This window comes from Sturnira hondurensis, unplaced genomic scaffold (assembly GCF_014824575.4).
Source record: "Sturnira hondurensis isolate 20B ecotype Veracruz unplaced genomic scaffold, ASM1482457v3 Scaffold0014759, whole genome shotgun sequence".
NCBI lineage: Eukaryota > Metazoa > Chordata > Mammalia > Chiroptera > Phyllostomidae > Sturnira > Sturnira hondurensis.
In genome coordinates this window covers 902,078-921,411 of record NW_028087390.1, presented here as the reverse complement: position 1 = coordinate 921,411, position 19,334 = coordinate 902,078, and positions in this window count along the sequence as shown.

The window sequence follows — 19,334 nt, the reverse complement described above, 5'->3', positions numbered from 1 at the left end:
AGAGTGTTGTTCTTATGCTAACCACTCTGGAGTAATTAGAGAAAATATCAAAACACTCACCCAAAGATTAAAAGATAGAAATAGAGAAGAAGAAAGTTCTAATTGGTATGAATCTATGTTCAAAACGTCCCCTTGGCTAACCACCCTTATATCTGCCATTGCTGGACCACTCCTAGTGCTCTTATTAGTGGTCACAATAGGACCTATTATCTTAAATAAAGTACTTGCTTTCATCAAGGAGAGAATAGAAGTGGTTAAGCTAATGGTACTCTCCCAACCCTACACCATCCTCCCCAGTGATGAAGAATCAAAGGTTTGACATACCCCCAAAAGAAAACGGGGGAATGTTGGGAACAAGAAAAATGGTCTCAGGCCCAAGGAGCCTGAAACCCCAGCAAACACCCTGTAAGTTGATTGCCATCTGTTTAGTTTCAAAATTTCCCTTTTGATACAGGGTGCAGCCAAGGGGAGGCCCAGAAAAGATTTGGAATGGTGTCCAGAACTCAAGGTGTACAGGAATATTGGAGGAAATATTAAGATATCCTCACCCCCCCCCCCCAAGGTGTCAGTTGGGGGAAGGGAAGAATGGAGCAGGGCCATTGAGAGCTCTTTTGCATAGCAACAGTTGCAGCTAACCTCTGGAATGGTCATTTAACATATCTATAACCTTTAACTGGTTTCATAGATATGTTAAATAGCTGTGGCCAAGTTTTGGGTGAGGGTGAAGGGAGTGGTGGAAAAACCAGGCTGGAATTGGGAGCTGCTTCTCGGAGAGAGTGCCTGCTTGAGAGCCATATGGCTTTAGCAGAGTGGGGCTACCCAGGCTAGAATTGGGAGCTGCTTCTCAGAGAGAGTGCCTGCTTGAGAGCCATGTGGCTTTAGCAGAGTGGCGGCTAACCAGGCTAGAAAACGGGGGCTGCTTCTCTGAGAGAGTGCCTGCGAGAGAGGCATGTGGCTTTAGCAGAGTGAGGACCCCCTCTTGGCCAGGTGAGGGGGAGAGCTATGCTGTTTTGGAAAGATGTAGACCCCTGTAGCCATTAGGAGGGAGAGCCATGCAGTTTCAGCAGAGTGCAGACCCCCTCTTGGCCAGGTGAAAGGGAAGACCACGCAGCTTTGCCAGAATGGAGATCCCTGCGGCCAGGTGAAGAAGAAAGACGCGGCTTTGGTAGAAGAGGCCCACACGGCTTTGGCGTGCTCCCTTTGGCTGAGTAGCCTGGAAAGCAGGAGAGACTTTGACTGGAACTTGGTACAAAGAACTCTTGCCAGTGAAAGGTGCCGCATGACTTTGGATTAATTGGAGATCCTGCCTGGACAGGCAGGCGACACAGCTCACGTGCCAGCGACCTGAAAAACGGACGTGTGCTCTTTTCCTGATTTACGGTACCCGGAGTTGGGACAGTGGGAGAAGGGAGCGCTGTGTGTGTGTGTGTGTGTGTGTGTGTGTGTGTGTGTAGGTGTATACCCTTAAAGACTTTAATATTTTAAGGAAGGCATTAGGCCCGAATAGCATTAAATAAACATTTTGTTTCCTTTTCACAAATCTCTGGCATTGAGAGATGTGTTTCCAATTGGCGGCGGACAGAAGAGCCCTATAGATATTAGTGTATCGTCCTTGGGAGGGGCCCCTGTTTTCTGTAGCAGTTTTTGGCATCCCTTGGTGGGCCAAGTATTGCCCCCCCTCGGACCCTTTGTTCGGTAACACTTTCAGTTGAATCAGACCCCACCCTGTTCCCGCGTGTGTGCTCTGTAAGCCAATAGCTAACCACTACATCTGCTTCTGTACAAACGCTTGCTTGATGGCCTATATATAAGGACTTAGCTGTAAGCGCTAGGCACGAATCCCAGACGAACCCCCTGCGGGCACCGTGTCTCCGGACACTTTGAGGGATCGCCCCTGCGCAGGTTAAACTCGGCCAATAAAGTAACATCTTTGAATTCCTGAAAGTCTCCAACATTTTTTCTCACAGTTGGTGGATGTAACACTACCATCTTAGAAGTACAAAAATGCATTGAAAGTCAAAATTTTATAGGCAATACTGTGAATTTGGACATATTGGTAATGTATCATGGTGAACTCATAGTTTTTCTGTTGTGACTTTATTTTGCAGTATTTTAAAATTCTCAGTAATTAATATACAAGACACAGGATGCAGCCAAGAACTGGAAGAATCTCGGTCAAATCTCAAACAGTGGTGACTGTCAAAAATTTTGTAGAGCACCAGATCTGAACTGGAATGTTTGAATTTCCAGGTCCCAGGCCAGCTGGCACTTAAAGACTGGACTGTAGCTATAGGCAGCTGAGAAGTGTATGTTTGTATGTATGTATGTGTAAGAGGGTACAGCCAGGGGCCCCCCAAAGAAGGATTTGTAATGGGTTCCAGAACTCAGGGTGTCCAGAAAATATTAAAATATGGAATGTCCTCACCCCCACAAGTCTGAGCTGGGGGATGGCATACATGAAGCAGGGCCATTGAGTTGTTTTGCACAGCAACAGTTTTGCAGATAACCTCCAGAATGGTCACTTAACACATCTATAACCTTTAACTGGTTTCATAGATATGCTAAATAGCTGTGGCTATGCCTTGAGCCAGAGAGAAGGAAGTGACTTCCACCCAAGATGTAACTGGGAGCTAACTCCCCATGGTTACAGAGCCTGCATGAAAGCTTGGAGATGATTGGCTCCACACCACAGGGCCACACATGCCTAGACTCACTATGGCAGCCCAGTAAAGCTGGAAGGATATGGGAGTGCTGATGAGTGTAGCTGATTGTGGGAGGAGTCAGGAATGGGGCAGCAGAGGAAGATTGGTGTGGGGATTTAAACACAGATGCGGCAACCATTGAAGAGAGAACTATGCGGCTTTGGCCAGAGCAGGGACCCCCACAGCCATGTGAGAAATAATCCACACGGCTTTAGCAGAGAATTGCCATGTGGCTGTGGCAAAAGATCACCACTCAGCTTTAGCAGAGAATTACCATGCGGTTTTGTCAAAGAATCGCCGTGTGGCTTTAGCAGAGAACCGCCACATGGCTTCTATTTCTTTTCCTGAGATAAGATACCCAGACCGAGCAAAGGGGGAAGTGAGGACTGTGTGTTTTGTGGGTGTTTTAAGGGACTTTGGGATTTTGATGAAGACATTAAGTCATTGCTCTTACATCTGTATAATTTGAATAAATAATTCCTTTCCTTTTCACCAATATCTAACAGAGAGGTATACTTCTCTGGTTATGGGAAATGCAAACCTAGTACAGGGGGACCCCAGGAGAAGGGGGGTCAACTAGGTAACATTGTGGGACCCCCTTCCCTTGTGGCCAATCGGGGAAAGTCATGGGAGACCACATGTGCAGTAGCTTTAAAGTAATACAACTACTTGCACATGCACAGTAAAAGCTCACCAAAACTAGCCAGGAAGGATCTGCACTATAAGAATAGAGTCCCTCCAGCCCATGAGGTCAATCTCTGCTTGGAGTTGGCCTGTTCCCATGTTCTCTGCTATAAACCCTGGGTGTTTGGTTCAATTCTTTGTCCCGATCACCAAGTACCTGGTTACCTGTGCCCATCTGTGACATATGTGCATGAGTATGAATGTAAATGAAAATATATGTGTATACTGATAAAGAGATATGTAGTTAACTCTCATCTCAAGTTGTCAAATCCTCATTTATTTCAACAAACACTTTACACTTTTTATGTACTCTGCTAGGTACTTAACTTCTTTCATTAAGAATCTGTTATTTGCAGTCAGAAAAATAATTGCGAGTTTGTGTGTCTGCATGCATGTGCTATAAAAGAGACAACTGGCGGCCAGTTGGAAAACTCCTGCAGGAATTTACCTCAGTATATATCCAAATGAATGTTATTGGTGCCTCCCAGAGCTGTCCTTCCATTTAAGGGTGATAAAAATCAGAGCAAAAATAATGCTTGTCTCCATTTCAATCACATATCTAATGTGAAATTCATGGTATGAACTATTCAAGTTACTTTCTAGAAAGAGTGTCACTAGTTTTGAAACAGAAGTTTACAAAACTAGAAGCTCAGCCGTTTTGGTATTTCCTCTCTTCACTCTTATCTACCCCAGAATTACAGCCATGCTGAAGTGGTGCAAAATAAATGACAGAGAAGAATCATGTTCTTAGAGAAGGAAGCCCATTCCAGTGGATGGTGGAGGATGTGCTCCATTCTAAGAAGACATTTTAAAAAATCTTATGGAAAAGTATTTTGTTTCCTTTTAAAAAAGTTAAAAGTTTAATACCATTGGAAGTAAAAGTTACATATGATAATTGTTTTTTTTAAAATTCCAAAACATATTGGGACTAATAGAAGAGTCAGGAAATGTAGACCCATTATAGACTATACTTCCAAAGCATTTTTCAAGGCTCTCTTGCAGATTTAAATTTTTGATGAAGAAGGTTCTTTATAGCTTGACCTGGCTTCTGTTTAGCTGACTTGGAAAAGGCCTTAAAAGCATGAGATATTTATGAAACTTGGATCAGTGTTTTCAAGTTTCCTGACTAGAGAAGGAGCCAGGTTTTTCTGGTGACTAAAGCATTTTTAATTTTTAGAGGAAGTTGTTTGGGCGTTGTTTTGCAAAGTGAAAGCTGCTGGTTTGATTCCTTGGCCAGTACACATGCCTAGGTTGCAAGTTCAGTCCCCAGTGGAGGCAACAGGTCAATAGTCCTCTCTCATATTGATGTTCCTCTCCCTCTCTTTCTCCTTCTCTTTCTCTCTCTCTAAATAAAAAATTAAATTAAATCTTAAAAACCCTTCATTGCTGAGATGGGAAATGTCCACATTGATAGTTGTCTATGTACATACCACTCTACTATTTAACCCCACAGACCTAATTTTTGACTACTATTTGATTGCCTAAAGAAGGGAAAACAGCTCATACTTAAAACTTACTATTAACCAGCATTCAAGGGAGTAGAGAATTTAATAGTGTTACATACATGAATTTTGATTCATTAATGTATTAAAATGATACCCTATTAAAGCTTAGATATAAACTATGAGGTGGCTATATATACTTTTTAAAGGTCAATATTCTACAAATCACAACACAGAAAGTAGCTAATTATTTTGGGAAATGAGAGGGAATTTAAAATATGTATTACTGAATGTATAATCTGTGAATGTATAATGCTGGAACCACCATTTTCCATGAATAAGACCTTTGTTGGGTTATTTAAACATGTAGCTTTAGTAGTAAGGAGTAATTTCAGAAGAAAATTTATTTATTGAAAGGCTTCTAAAATATAAGTGGCTGTTTCTTAAAGAAAACATGCTGTATAAAAACCCAAACTTTCCAAAATGGGGATTTTAGGTGATGATCAAAGAAATAATAAGGTATTCTTTCTTTTAAAAGAATAGCTACAGGGTTTCTCTAGAATAATTCAAATGTATTAGGAAGAGGCTTCTTACAGCCTTGGCTTCTAGCTGTGCTCTGGGAAAACCTCTCCTTCACCTCTCTTAGACATAGTTTTCTCTGTGGAAAAATATGAATTACAACCTGTTAGAGTAGTTGTTTTGAGAATTTATGAGATAATATGTGGAAAAGTGACTAACCCAGTGCCTGACATATGACAGTTACTTTGTTAATGCTATTTGAAAGTGCTGATTTGCAATATTTCCTATAAGGCAAACAGATTTTCTTCTCTGGGTCCTTTTACTTATTTTCTGCATGCATGTTTTGCTGTCCTTTTAGGTTTACTAATGACATTTATGGTGGTAAGAATGAAAACTCCACTTAGAAACACTTTAATGAAAGTATTTTTAATGAGATGTTTTAAAAGCATTTTATCAATCCATTATTAAAATAAACTACAAATGTAGTACTTACAAATAACTAGATATACTTTACTTTTGATTGGGAATTTCTTGTTTTTAATATGGCTCTTTTGTTTTCAATATTAATCACATTCCCATGTGTTCTTTTCACATTCTATGTGTTCTCAGATTGTTGTTCATATAATTCTCCTGGATTACACACTGAGTCCTTCAAGAGCAGAGGTAATGTTTTATTCATCTTTGTAAGCCCTTTACCTAGTACATAATACATTCTCAAAAATGTATGTCAAATTGACCATTATAGGTTCTCAATAAATGTATGTTGAATTGACCACGATTTCTTCTACTTATCTCATAGTGGAAATTTCACTTATTTCTATTTGTTTTTTTTCCCTTCACTTTGTATCACCTCCAGAAGCAGTTCCTTCACAATCCCAGCTTCAATTACTATCTGTATGGTATCAATTCTCACATTTCTACCACTGGCTCAGACTTCTCTGATGACCTTCATAATGAATATGTCTGCTAAGGTGCTTTAAATTGGACATGTCCTCAACTGAACATTATCTTCAATCTCAAACCAGTTTCTTCCATGTTTTATACATCTCAGTAAAGATGCCACTGTCTATTTAATTGCCCAGCCAAACACCTGGGAGTCATTCATGACACCTTTTTTTCTTTTATCTCCTACATCCAGATAAGTCTTCAAATTCTGTCCATTTTTTTCACTCATTTATATTCTTGAATTATTTACTTCCTTCTATCCCTACTGTCACCCTAGCTCACATCATCATTATTTATCACCTGGACTTTTTTCTTTCTTTTTTCTATTTAGGGCAAATCTTATGTTTGACATTTTCTTATGAAAAGTTGCAAGTACTCAGAAAGACAAGTATAATGAACATTGTTAAGGATATCACTAGATTTATCCACGCTTAATATTTTGTATATTTGTGTCATTTATACTGTAAAGTATTTTATTGCACATTAACCAACAAAAATATCTCAATGTGAGTCTTTAAAAATTAAAGTTATTTTCTTACACAGTAGTGTTACTATACCTAACAAATGACCAATGATATCTTTTTTAAGAGCGCTATTTATTTATTTATTTTTCTTTTAGATAATTCTTTAGAGGGACTGAGGAAAATGGCAGCAGAGTAAGACAAAGGATTTCGCTTCCCTCCACTCGCCGGAGAAAAACCCGGCTGATTGGCGGAGGAGCGCAGTGGATGCTCAACATGGACTCAGCATATAGGAAGGCAGGACTCCAGAAAGTGTAGCGGACACTGAATGACCAGAGGTTGAGGAGAGGAGATGACCACAGATCAACAAGGTATGAGGGAACAGCAGAGAGGCTGCAGGCCCTCCACTGGGCTGCACCAGGGCCCTGGCCTGGCCACCTTGGTCTCTGAGAGCTGAGGGCGGGCAACAACAACCCTGAGAGAGAACCACTCACTGGCACCCTCTTTATCCAGCAGGGCACAGATTGGAAAACACCAGGAGAGATCGGTTTGACTGTAGTGGCAGAGAGAGGAGTGGGCATTGGGAAGCAAACCAGAGAGTCAGACTCTTATAACCCCAGGAGTCAAGCTGTGGTTGCCAGATTAGGGAATTGAGAGTCACCGTGCATTCCCAGTAGCGCGGAACTTGAGCTGGAGCTCCCACAGTCTTGGGGAGCTGCGGGCTACTGGCAGGGCTCCTGGAAGAGCGCCAGTCCCCAGTTCCCTCCCTACACATCCAGGCGCACACTGAGAAGCACCGGGAGTCAGGCTGTGGCTGCGACTTGGAAGAATTGTGAGTTGCCCTGTGTGTTCAGCCACAGCACTGGGAAAGGTCCAAGCCCAAGCCTACAAGACCAGGAAAGCCTGTCTGGGAGCCCTCGCCCTCACGACAGGCCAGGGCTGGGGAGCCTGGGGAAAACCCTGCTCTCAGAGGGGTGTGGGAGAGCAGTGCCCATCTGGATCTTGGGAGGGCACTGGCTAGACCAGCTGAATTCACTGAGACTTGAGAAAGGCCACACTAAAAGCCCCTCAGGCTGCTGTAGCTAGTGAGACCAGAAGAAAAGGTTTGACCACCTGGAAACCAACAAGAGGAGTAGGTGGAAGCAAAGAACACCAAGATACCTTCAGGAGACTGCACCACTGAATTTCACAGGCATCCTAACACAGAAGCTCACACCATAAAACCAGGGAACCAGAACAGATCAATTTAAGAAGCTGAGGCCAACAAGAAGAGCAACACAAACAATGGGAAGACAAAGAAACAATCACCAAATGAAAGAAAAGGAGGAAGCCTCAGAAAGAATGTTAGATGAAATAGAGGCAAGTCAAGATCAGATATTGAATTCAAAGCACTGGTTATCAGGAAATTCAAAGATCTTACAACGGGCTACCAGAAACTACGTGGGGAGCTACAATGAACTCTCTGCAAAGTATATCAACATGAAAATGGAAATAGAAACCATCAGAAAAGGCCAAGAGGAAATGAAAAATACAATTTTGGAACTGAAGAACACAGTAGAAGGTATGAAGAGTAGGATCGATGAGGCAGAAGACCGCATAAGTGAGATCGAAGACAGGGTAAAAAGAATCTCCCAGATGGACCAAGTAATGGAAAAGAGAATCAGAAAGAATGAGGAGAATTTAAGGGAAATGCAAGACAATATGAAACATAATAATATTCGAATAATAGGAATACCAGAAGGAGAGGAAGAGGAACAAGGGATAGAAAACCTCCTTGAAAGAGTAATAATGGAAAAATTTCCTAAATTGAGGAGAGATAAAGTCACACAGATCCAGGAATAGCAGAGAGTCCCAATCATGTGGAACCCAAAGAGGCCTACTGCAAGACACATCATCATTAAAATAGCAAAACTCCAAGACAAAGAGAGAATCCTAAAGGCAGCAAGGAAGAAAAAGGTAATATACAAGGGGGTCCCAATAAGGTTGGCTACTGACTTCTCAATGAAAACATTCCAAGCAAGAAGAGAATGGCAAGAAATATTCCAAGTAATGAGAAACAGAGGCCTAGAACCAAGGCTACTGTACCCAGCAAGGTTCTCAATCAAGATAGACGGCCAAATAAAGAGCTTCCAAGACAAAAGAAGTTTAAAATTATACTCCTCCACCAAACCAGCTCTACAAGAATTACTAAAAGGGCTGCTTTAAGGAAAGGAAGGAAAAGAGAGTGACAGAGAGGAACACAGGTACATAAATGAAAATGAATAAGTACATTTCAATAATAACCTTAAATGTAAATGGAATAAATGTACCAATTAAGAGACATAGAATAGCTGAATGGAAAAGAAAGCATGACCCACACATATGCTGCCTACAAGAGACCCACCTCAGGTCAAAAGACCATCACAGACTAAAAGTGAAAGGATGGAAATAAATTTTCCAAGCAAATGGGCAAGAAAATAAAGCCAGGGTAGCAATTCTAATATCAGACAAAATAGACTTCAAAAAAGGGCCATAAGGAGAGACCCAGAAGGTCACTTCATAATACTCAAGGGAAGAATCCAGCAAGAAGACATTAACATGGTAAATTTATATGCGCCCAACATAAGAGCACCCAAATATATAAAGAAAATCCTAGAGGACCTCAAAAATGATATTGACAGCAACACAATTATAGTAGGGGATTTTAACACCCCACTGTCAAAAATGGACAAATCTTCCAAACAAAATATCAACAAGAATATTGCAGCATTAAATGACACCCTAGCTGAAATGGGCCTAATTGATATATATAGAGCCCTCCATCCCAAAGAAGCTAAATATACATTCTTTTCAAATGCACATGGAACATTTCCCAAGATAGACCACATGACAGGACACAAAACAAGACTCAACAAATTCAAGAAAATAGAAATCGTACCAAGCATTTTCTCTGATCACAAGGGACTGAAATTGGAAACCAACCCCACAGGAAAAAACCCAAAACACCCAAAATCATGGAGACTGAACGGTATGCTATTAACAATGAATGGGTCAAGATTGAAATTAGGGAAGAAATCAAAAAGCTTCTGGAAACAAATGAAAATGAACTCACAACAACCCAAAACTTATGGGACACAGTGAAAGCAGTCCTGAGAGGGAAGTTCATAGCAATACAGGCTAACCTAAGAAGATAGAAACATTTCAAACAAACAACCCAACACGACGCCTCCAAGAACTCGAGGAACAACAACAAAAACAGTCCAGAGCAAGTAGAAGGAAGGAAATAAGCAAGTTCAGAGCAGAAGTAAGTGACATAGAGACTAAAAGCACAATTCTAAGGATCAATGAATCCACAAGTTGGTTTTTTGAAAAGATAAACAAAATAGACAAGCCTTTAAGTAGGCTCATCAAAAAAAAGGAAGAGAGAGTACACAAATGAACACAATAAGAAATGAAAGTGGAGAAATTACAACTGGTAACACAGAAATAGCAAGGATTGTAAGAAATTACTATGCAGAGCTGTATGCCAAGAAATTTGAAAACCTAGGTGAAATGGACAAATTTCTAGAAAAATAGAATCTTCCAAAACTCAATGAAAAAGAAACAGAAAACCTGAACAGGCCAATAACAGCAGATGAAATTGAAGAAGTAATCAAAAAATTCCAATCACACAAAAGCCCTGGACCAGACGGTTTCTCAGGAGAATTCTACAAAGCTTTTAAGGAAGAACTAACCCCAATTCTTTTCACACTATTCCAAAAATTCCAAAAGGATGGAAAACTCCCCAACTCTTTTTATTAAGCCAGCATTATCCTAATTCCAAAGCCAGATAGAGACACAACAAAGAAAGAAAACTTCAGGCCAATATCGGTGATGAACATAGACACTAAAATCCTCAACGAAATATTGGCAAATCGCATCGAACAATACATCAAAAAGATCGTACACCATGACCCAGTGGGATTTATCCAAGGGATGCAAGGATGGTTCAATATTCGCAAATCAGTAAATGTAATACACCACATAAACAAAAGCAAGGACAAAAACCACATGGTCATGTCAATAGATGTGGAAAAAGCTTTTGATAAGCTACAATAGCCATTCATGATAAAGGTAATCAGCAAAGTGGGATTAGAAGGAGCATTCCTCAATATAATAAAGGCCATATATGAGAGACCTACAGCCAACCTCATACTCAATGTGGAAAAACTAAAATCTTTTTCACTAAGATCAGGAACAAGGCAAGGTTGTCCACTTTCACCACTTCTATTCAATATAGTATTAGAAGTTCTAGTCACAATGACCAGACAAGAAAAGGAAATAAAAGCCATGTAAATTGGAAAGGAAGAAACAAAACTGTCATTGTTTGCAGATGACATGATAGTGTACATTGAAAATCCTATAGCCTCTACCAAAAAGCTGCTCGAACTAATAAATGAATTCGGCAAAACTGTGGGTTACAAACTCAATATCCAGAAATCAAAGGCATTTTTGCATACCAACAATGAAACAGCAGAAGCAGAAATCAAGAAAAAAATCCCATTCGATATAGCAAAATCAAAAATAAAATATCTGGGAATAAACCTAACCAAGGAGGTAAAAGACCTGTATGCAGAAACCTACACAACACTGAAGAAAGAAATCAAGGAAGACACAAACAAATGGAAACATATCCCGTGTTCATGGATTGGAAGAATTAACATCATCAAAATGTCCATACTACCCAAAGCAATTGACAGATTCAATGCAATACCTATGAAAGTACCAATGGCATATTTCACAGACATAGAACAAACACTTCAAAAATTTATATGGAACCATAAAAGACCCCGAATAGCAGCTGCAATGTTGAGAAAGAAGAACAAATTAGGAGGGATCACAATACCTGATATCAAACTGTATTCCAAGGCCACTGTAATCAAAACAGCCTGATACTGACATAAAAACATGGACATGGACCAACGGGATGGAATAGAGAACCCAGAAATAAACTCAACTCTCTATGATCAATTAATATTCAACAAAGGGGGCAGTAATATAAACTGGTGTAAATATAGCCTTTTCTACAAATGATGTTGGGAGAACTGGGCAGCTACATGCAAAAAAAATGAAACTGGAGCACCAACTTACACCATACACCAAAATAAATTCAAGGTGGATAAAAGACTTAAATATAAACCGTGAAACCATTAAAGCCCTAGAGGAGAACATTGGCAGGAAAATCTCAGATATTCCACACAGCAACATTCTTACTGATACATCCCCTAGAGCAACGGACATAAAGAAAAGAATAAATAAATGGGATCTCATCAAAATTAAAAGCTTCTGCATGGCTAAGGAAAACAGTATCAAGATAAAAAGAGAAGCAACAGCTTGGGAAAACATATTTGCCAATGATACTGCAGACAAAGGTTTAATCTCCAAAATATACAAAGAACTCACTCGACTACACTCAAAGAAGATGAGCAACCCAATTAAAAAATGGGCAAAGGACTTGAACAGACACTTCGCCAAGGAGGACATACAGAGGATCCAGAGACACATGAAAAGATGCTGGATATCACTAGCTATCAGAGAGATGCAAATTAAAACCACAATGAGATACCATTTTACTCCAGTCAGAATGGCTATCATAATAAAAGAAACAAACAACAAGTGCTGGAGAGGTTGTGGGGAAAAGGGGACCCTAGTTCACTGTTAGTGGGATTGCAGACTGTTACAACCACTATGGAAAACAATATGGAATTTTCTCAGCAAACTAAAAATGGATGTGCCTTTTGATCCAGCAATTACACTAGTATGATTATATCCTAAGAACCCTGAAACACCAATCCAAAAGAACCTATGCACCCCGATGTTCATAGCAGCACAATTTACGATAGCCAAGAGTTGGAAGCAACCTAGATGTCCATCGGTAAATGACTGGGTTGAAAAGCTATGGTATATTTACACAATGGAATTCTATGCTGCAGAAAGGAAGAAGGAACTACTACCCTTTGCAACAGCATGGATGGAACTGGAAAGCATTATGCTGAGCGAAATAAGCCAGGCAGTGAAAGACAAATGTCATATGATCTCACCTTTAACAGGAATCTAAACAACAAAACAAACAAGCAAGCAAAATATGACCAAAGACACTGAAATATAGAACAGGCTGACAGGGTCCAGAGGGGAGAGGGGAGAGAATCACAGGGGAAAAGGGGTTGGACTCACATGAGCAAGTATAAAGGACACAAGGGCAATAACTAAGGTGGTGGGTGGAAATGGGAAGGAGGTGGGGAGCACTGGGGGGGGGGAGGGCAGGCCTGGGAATACAAGACAGAAATTTGTATTTGAACAAGAACTAAATAAATCATTTTTTAAATTTTATTTAATTATTTTTCAAGTACAGTTTTCTGTCTATTACTCCCATCTCATCCCATTCCCCGTGCTCCCCACTCCCTCCCATTTCCACCCTTCTTTGTCATCCATGTATCCTTTATATTTGTTCCTCTAAATCCGTCCCCCATTTTCCCTGAAATTCCCTCCCCTCTCCCCTCTGGTCCCGGTCAGCCTGTTCTTTTAATTAAAACTTTTTAATTTCATACAGCCCAATTTGTTTATTTTTCCTTTTGTTTCCTTTGCCTGAGGAGATATAGCAGAAAAAAATGTTGCTAAAAGAAATGTCAGAGATTTTACTGCCTATGTTTTGATATAGGAGTTTTATGGTGTCAAGTCTTACATTTAATCTTAATCCATTTTGAGGTTATTCTTGTATATTGTGTAAAAAGGTGATCTAGTTTCATTTTTTGCATGTATCTGTACAATTTTTCCAAATACCATTTACTGAAGAGACTGTTTTACCCCATTGCATGTTCTTGCTTCCTTTGCCATGTATTTGTAACCATCTAGGTGTGGGTTTATTTCTGGGTTTTCTATCCTGTCTCATTGACCTATGTGTCTGTTTCCCTGCTGTTTTAATTACTATAGCCTTGTAGTATAGTTTGATGTCAGGTAGCATGATACCTCCAACTTTGGTCCTCTTTCTGAAGATTGCTGTGGCCACTCAGGGTCTTTTGTGGTTCCATACTTGGTTTTGAATTATTTGTTCCAGTACTGTGAAATATGTCATTGGTATTTTGATAGGAATTGTGTTGAATCTATAGATTGCTTTGAGTAGTATGGACATTATAATGATGTTAAATCTGTGTATCCGTAAGCATGGTATAAACTTCTACTTATTGCTGTCTTCTTCAATTTTTTTCTTCAGTGTCTTATATTTTTCTGAGTACAGGTTTTTACCTCCTTGGTTAAATTTATTCCTAGATATTTGTTAACACAATTGTAAATTAAATTGTTTTCTTAGTTCTCTTTGTAATATTTCATCATTGATGTATACAAATGCAAACTCCTCCTCCTCTTAAGAGCTCTTGTACTCTTCTTTGTCTTCTCACTTCACTCTAGATCAGATTTACTTAGCTCTCACAGTGCTCTGCTTTCTCTTTGTAACACTTAGGACAATTGTAACTAAGTTATTATTCATTACATCAATTGTTTAATATTTGCTTCCTTAACTAGATTTGAAACTCCAGGCAGACAGAAAGCATTCCTATATCATTGTCATTTTATCCTTAGCAACTTTATAGTACCTGGGACATAGTAGGTGCTAATTTAGTGTTGGTTGAATTAATTAAGGAAAGGAAGAGCACAGCATAGTATACTGCAAAATGGACATGGTCGTGTGGATCTCACAGAGTATTTTTAGAAAATTACATCAAAGAGGGTGCACTTACATGCCTGGCACACAGTAAGTGCACGTCATTTTTTCACAGAGTGCCTAAACTCTATAGAATTGATGACGTATTTTTGTTGGGTGTATTAGAGGGGAGAAGAATGAGAAAATGCTGTATTAGACATCTAAAAAGATTCATATTATCATCTGTGCCTTACCTGTATTTGTTCTGCAGTCATGTCATGTACATCAAAGGCATTTTTTTCTGTCAATAGAGGCTTCTACTTAAACATAAACACATCTATTAATTTTCCAGGTTCTTTGAATATACTTTATTTTAGATTGTATGAGCAGGCATTATTGGCTCTTTCATGGTTGAAGTATATTTTGTGAGAACAAGATTCTACTATGTGCACTGACAGAATTTCAAAAAAAATCAATATGGCTAATAGTAATAGGGTAAGACTCTAATTTTCATTTTAAGGTGTGGTAAGAATCTTTGAGATATAGGTCAAAAACTTAAAAAAAACTGTAAGTCTACTTAGCCCTCTAATCATGAGAGTCTAATGTGATCTGTAAAAACTGTAAGAGAGAGGTCTGGGGAGAGTCACAGCAGAACGTGACTGATCTGAAAACCTTTGTGAGGAGCCCTGAATCAAAGTTTGCAGTTGCCTGAGCTTGAATCTCTCTCTTCAGCCATCCAGTGACGCCAGGCTGGTGGTGTTGACCTCAGGGTCATAGTTTTTTAAACAATTATGTTTAATTTGTGAATGTAATTTTCCAATGCAAAAGCTCTCCTACCCTCTCTTGATTCCTTATATCAAAGAATGAGTGAATTCATATGCATCCTGTCCTAACTGTGCTGTGAAAAATTTCAATCAGGAGACAATTGTCCCACATCCTGGATATTTGAGAGAATAATGAACTGAGAACATAAAAGTAGGTCTTATAGCAACAAGGCTTCTTCTCTGAGTGTGAAAATTGCCAGTGTCTTAGGTTATCATCTACCTTACTTCTGAGTTTTGTTTCTCTGACCAGACTGGGCTAAAAGTAAAACATGAGGTAAAAGCCCTTACTTCTGTTTGTTAACCTTTCTTCTATCTTTTTTTAAATCAGTCCTATTTTTTTATCTCTTTTGCCTCAATAGAAAGAAAAAAAGTTTTGTCAGCACTCCTGTTTCTTTTGTTATTTTCTTTTTCTCAGAAGTCTTTTTCTGCTTTTATCCTAATCCCAGTCATGCATGAGAGGACAGTTGTGTTCTGTTGTTTGGCTGTTCTGCTAGTTTTGAATCAGTGGGACTCCCTTTTTGTTCCCTTTATTTTCTGAACAGAGAAAGGTAAAATAGTAGGAATAGGGATTGAAACTCTTAAAAAGAGAAACCTATATTTATTTAGATTTAGTTCATTTTTAAATGATAATAACTAACGAGTTAAAGTGAATAGAACTGAGATCTCAGTTTTCCTACCTAGAACATTTTGTTTAACTGGTATCTCTGGAAATAATGCATTTTAACCATATATTACCAATTTCCATGATTCTTAGAATCTGCTAAATGATTGAATGTATGTGTGTTTCTTTCTCACTTGGCTCTGAGGCTTTGTAACAGTTGCTTTATGATTCAGACACCACCTACTTGAGGAATGCCTGCATGGGATTTAGAATGGACTTAATGATAAGATAATTTTAAATTCACACAAGAATATTTCAGAGCACCAAAGAAGCATGGGTACATTTTTATATTTATGTTTTAATTTTTGTGATATTTGAAGGGCTTTCAGAAGTGAGACTTGAACTTAGGATGAACACGAGAGGGCTTCATTCTTATAAAACAGCCCCTTTCTGATGTGGTTACCCAACACGGGCTTGCTCTGGGTTGTCATGGTAATCATATAGACCTGAAATGTTTCACAGGCTCAAACTATGAAGTGTTTATAAATTGTTTTGATTAATTTTTCCTCCACTCCAACTTCTCTCTCACTTCAAATGTTTTCTCTTTTGTTTCACACTTGATTTATGGCAGATTGCTGTCATTTAAATAGATGTGCATTTTGAGATTCCTCCTTTCTGTGCTAATGCAAAGACAAAAATGACCCATGCAAGTCATGCTCAAAGAGTTGGTTATTGTTGCTTGCTGGATTTCGACTCTCTGTGGTTGTCGAGCCTAATTCAAAGTAATTCAGGCTCCTCAGTGGGGGCAGTGCATAGCTCCACAGGAAATTATGATAGCAAAAGTCTTCCTGTCGAGCTCTGCACTTGGCACTACAAAGTGCCTCAGGCTGCAGCTACCTGAATAGGGTTGAATTAGACCAGACAACCGCATCATCCCACTTCTTAATCTATTAGAGCGATATACAAGTGGCAATTGTTGATTGCAAAAATGGGATTAAGAGGCTCTTCAAGTGAATTGATTTTCTTGTGAGAACAAAAAGAGGAAAGAGAATCCTTCATTTGAGTCACACAGCCAGAAAGTTTCATGAATGAGTTCCACTCCAAATGTTAGAATTAAAGCAATCAGTGCTTCTCCCATGGGGTATGCAGGTGAGAGAACAAACCACTCTAAAATAGCAAATTACATGTAAAACCCAAGTTCAAGGCATTTGCATTGCAAGACTTTCCAGAATAAAGTGGCCACTGGAAAGCTGCCTACTAATGGGACGTAGACAAATGATCTCCATGGTTCCTCTTTGGCCCTGCAAACTGCTGTTGGCTTCAGCTAGGGTTTGTTGGTGAGTCAGGTGAGTTGCAAGCATTTTTTACGATCCACTCCCTGATTTGCTCATGATTACACTTCTCTTCCTCTCTGGTTTGTAGATCCATGCTCTCAGTTGAAAAGTTTCCTCATGAGCCAAACATCTTTTTAAAAGTCACTTAATCTCTAGTTTCCCTTCCCCTCACCCGCATGGAAGTGTCCTTACATTTTTGAACCCAGATTACTTTGGAAAATGTAAATCCATTCTCTGCTAGAATCAAAATTGTGCTTTGCTTTTTCCAAAGTGCTGTTTAGTTTGGAAGGACATCTATCACAGTTATTTGTCTTCTGAAGGCCAAATGGACTTTCAGGACTCTACCACAGTGTAATTATACAGGCCTAGGAAACACAAATTCTCTTGTTTTAAATTTGTATGATGCTCAAAGCTACAATAAACAACATCAAATGGATTGAAAATTCATTGGGATCCTGAAAGAAAACACATAGAGGATACATACATGAACACCCATATTCTAACATATAAAGTGATACTAAGTATCACTCAAATGTTGGTCGCTTTCTATGGCATATCACGCATCACAAATGTATCTAGAATGATCATTTATCTGGCAGCTTTAGCTGTCAGAAACTCCAAGGGTGTGGAGAATAGAAATGACACTGATACCAGATGGGGAAGAGAAACTGACCAGAGCAGATGTGTGAAGCCTCCTATTACCTCTGCCTTTAGTATCATGTCACATACTAACCAGCAGCACATAATTTGGAAAGCCCAAGCCCTTCAACAACACAACTAGCAACAAACAGCTGAAATGTGTTAGAAGAGGCTCCTGTTTGGGAAGCTAAACATAACTCTAAGTGACAACTAACTCTTCAGAGATCTGAGATATCTTAGAAGAAAATCCTTGATGATGAATGTAGGAAATGAAAGTAACTGCCTTTCCCTCATCTATCAGCCTCAGGGGTTAAAGGAGAATGTGATGATGGGGCAGGCCACATTTGTTTGTAAGCCCAAAGGGGACCATCTCTTCCATCTTCAAAGATTGCTTCTAAGATTCTTTGCAGAAAAATGGCACAATTTAGACAATTGACATTCCCTATGCATACTGATTCTGTGATTTCAAAAGCTCAGTAAACCAAGCAGGTCAGCGAGGTGTTAGTTATTTTTACTAGGGGGTATTTGTTCCCCCTTTTGTTTTGTTTTCCTAACCTGTGTACTCAATAGCCACAAGCCACATCAGAAAGTGCTTGATGGAGTTCTTTGTGTTGTAAATCAGGAAAAACCACTGAATCTCAGGTACTAACCTGCTGGGAGCACAGTTTTTGGCAGTAATTTCCAAAACAAGTTTCAGAGAAAGAGCAAAAACAAGAGAATCAGTACCAGAGGACCCCATACAGACAGGAGTACAGAGGAAGATGGTTTGTTTGTTCTGCAGTATTACAGCTGCGCACCTTATAGTCTTTACCTTGGCAGGTGGAGTTCTCTTCTTTTAAAGGGAAGCCCTTGCTTAGACTGTTTGCGCAAAGGCTTTCAATAGACTCACAAATGTGAAAACTCTCCAAAGAAGGAAGAACATAACATTTACATGAAAATATAATTAATAGATTTCATATACTCCTTTTCCTACATATTCAGATAAATCTCTTTCTGGGCACATTTCACTTGCAACAGCTTTTATTTAAAGCTTAATTCAGAGGAATCAGTTTGTTAAGTCTTTTATTTCCCTCTGAATTTTCCCTGAACCCTGAAAGCAGAGGCATTGGCCTGCATATAACACAGCAAGTATAGGACAGAGTGCATAATAACTGGATATTTATCATAATGGTGCTTTCCCGGAATACTATTCATTAACTGCCCCATATTTAATTATGCAGAAGTTAGCACAGGGGAGTCTTTGGCTAGTGTATTTGTATATGCTATCAATTATGTCCTAATAAATTAATTTGCTCTTCAGGATTCACCAGAGGCACCAGTTGGGCCTCTGTGCTCCTGCTTGACTGTTCTGACTTTGAACAGGTTTATTCAGCTGCTGTCTGCTAAGCCCTACAGAAAAGCACAATGGCTGCTGATCGGCCTTTTATGGTTTATTGGAAACTGGTGGTCCGCACTGTGGCTCTGGTCAGTGATTAACCTGCGAGAAAACAAACTACACAAGGCTAAGTTGATATTGGAGGAGGAATGAG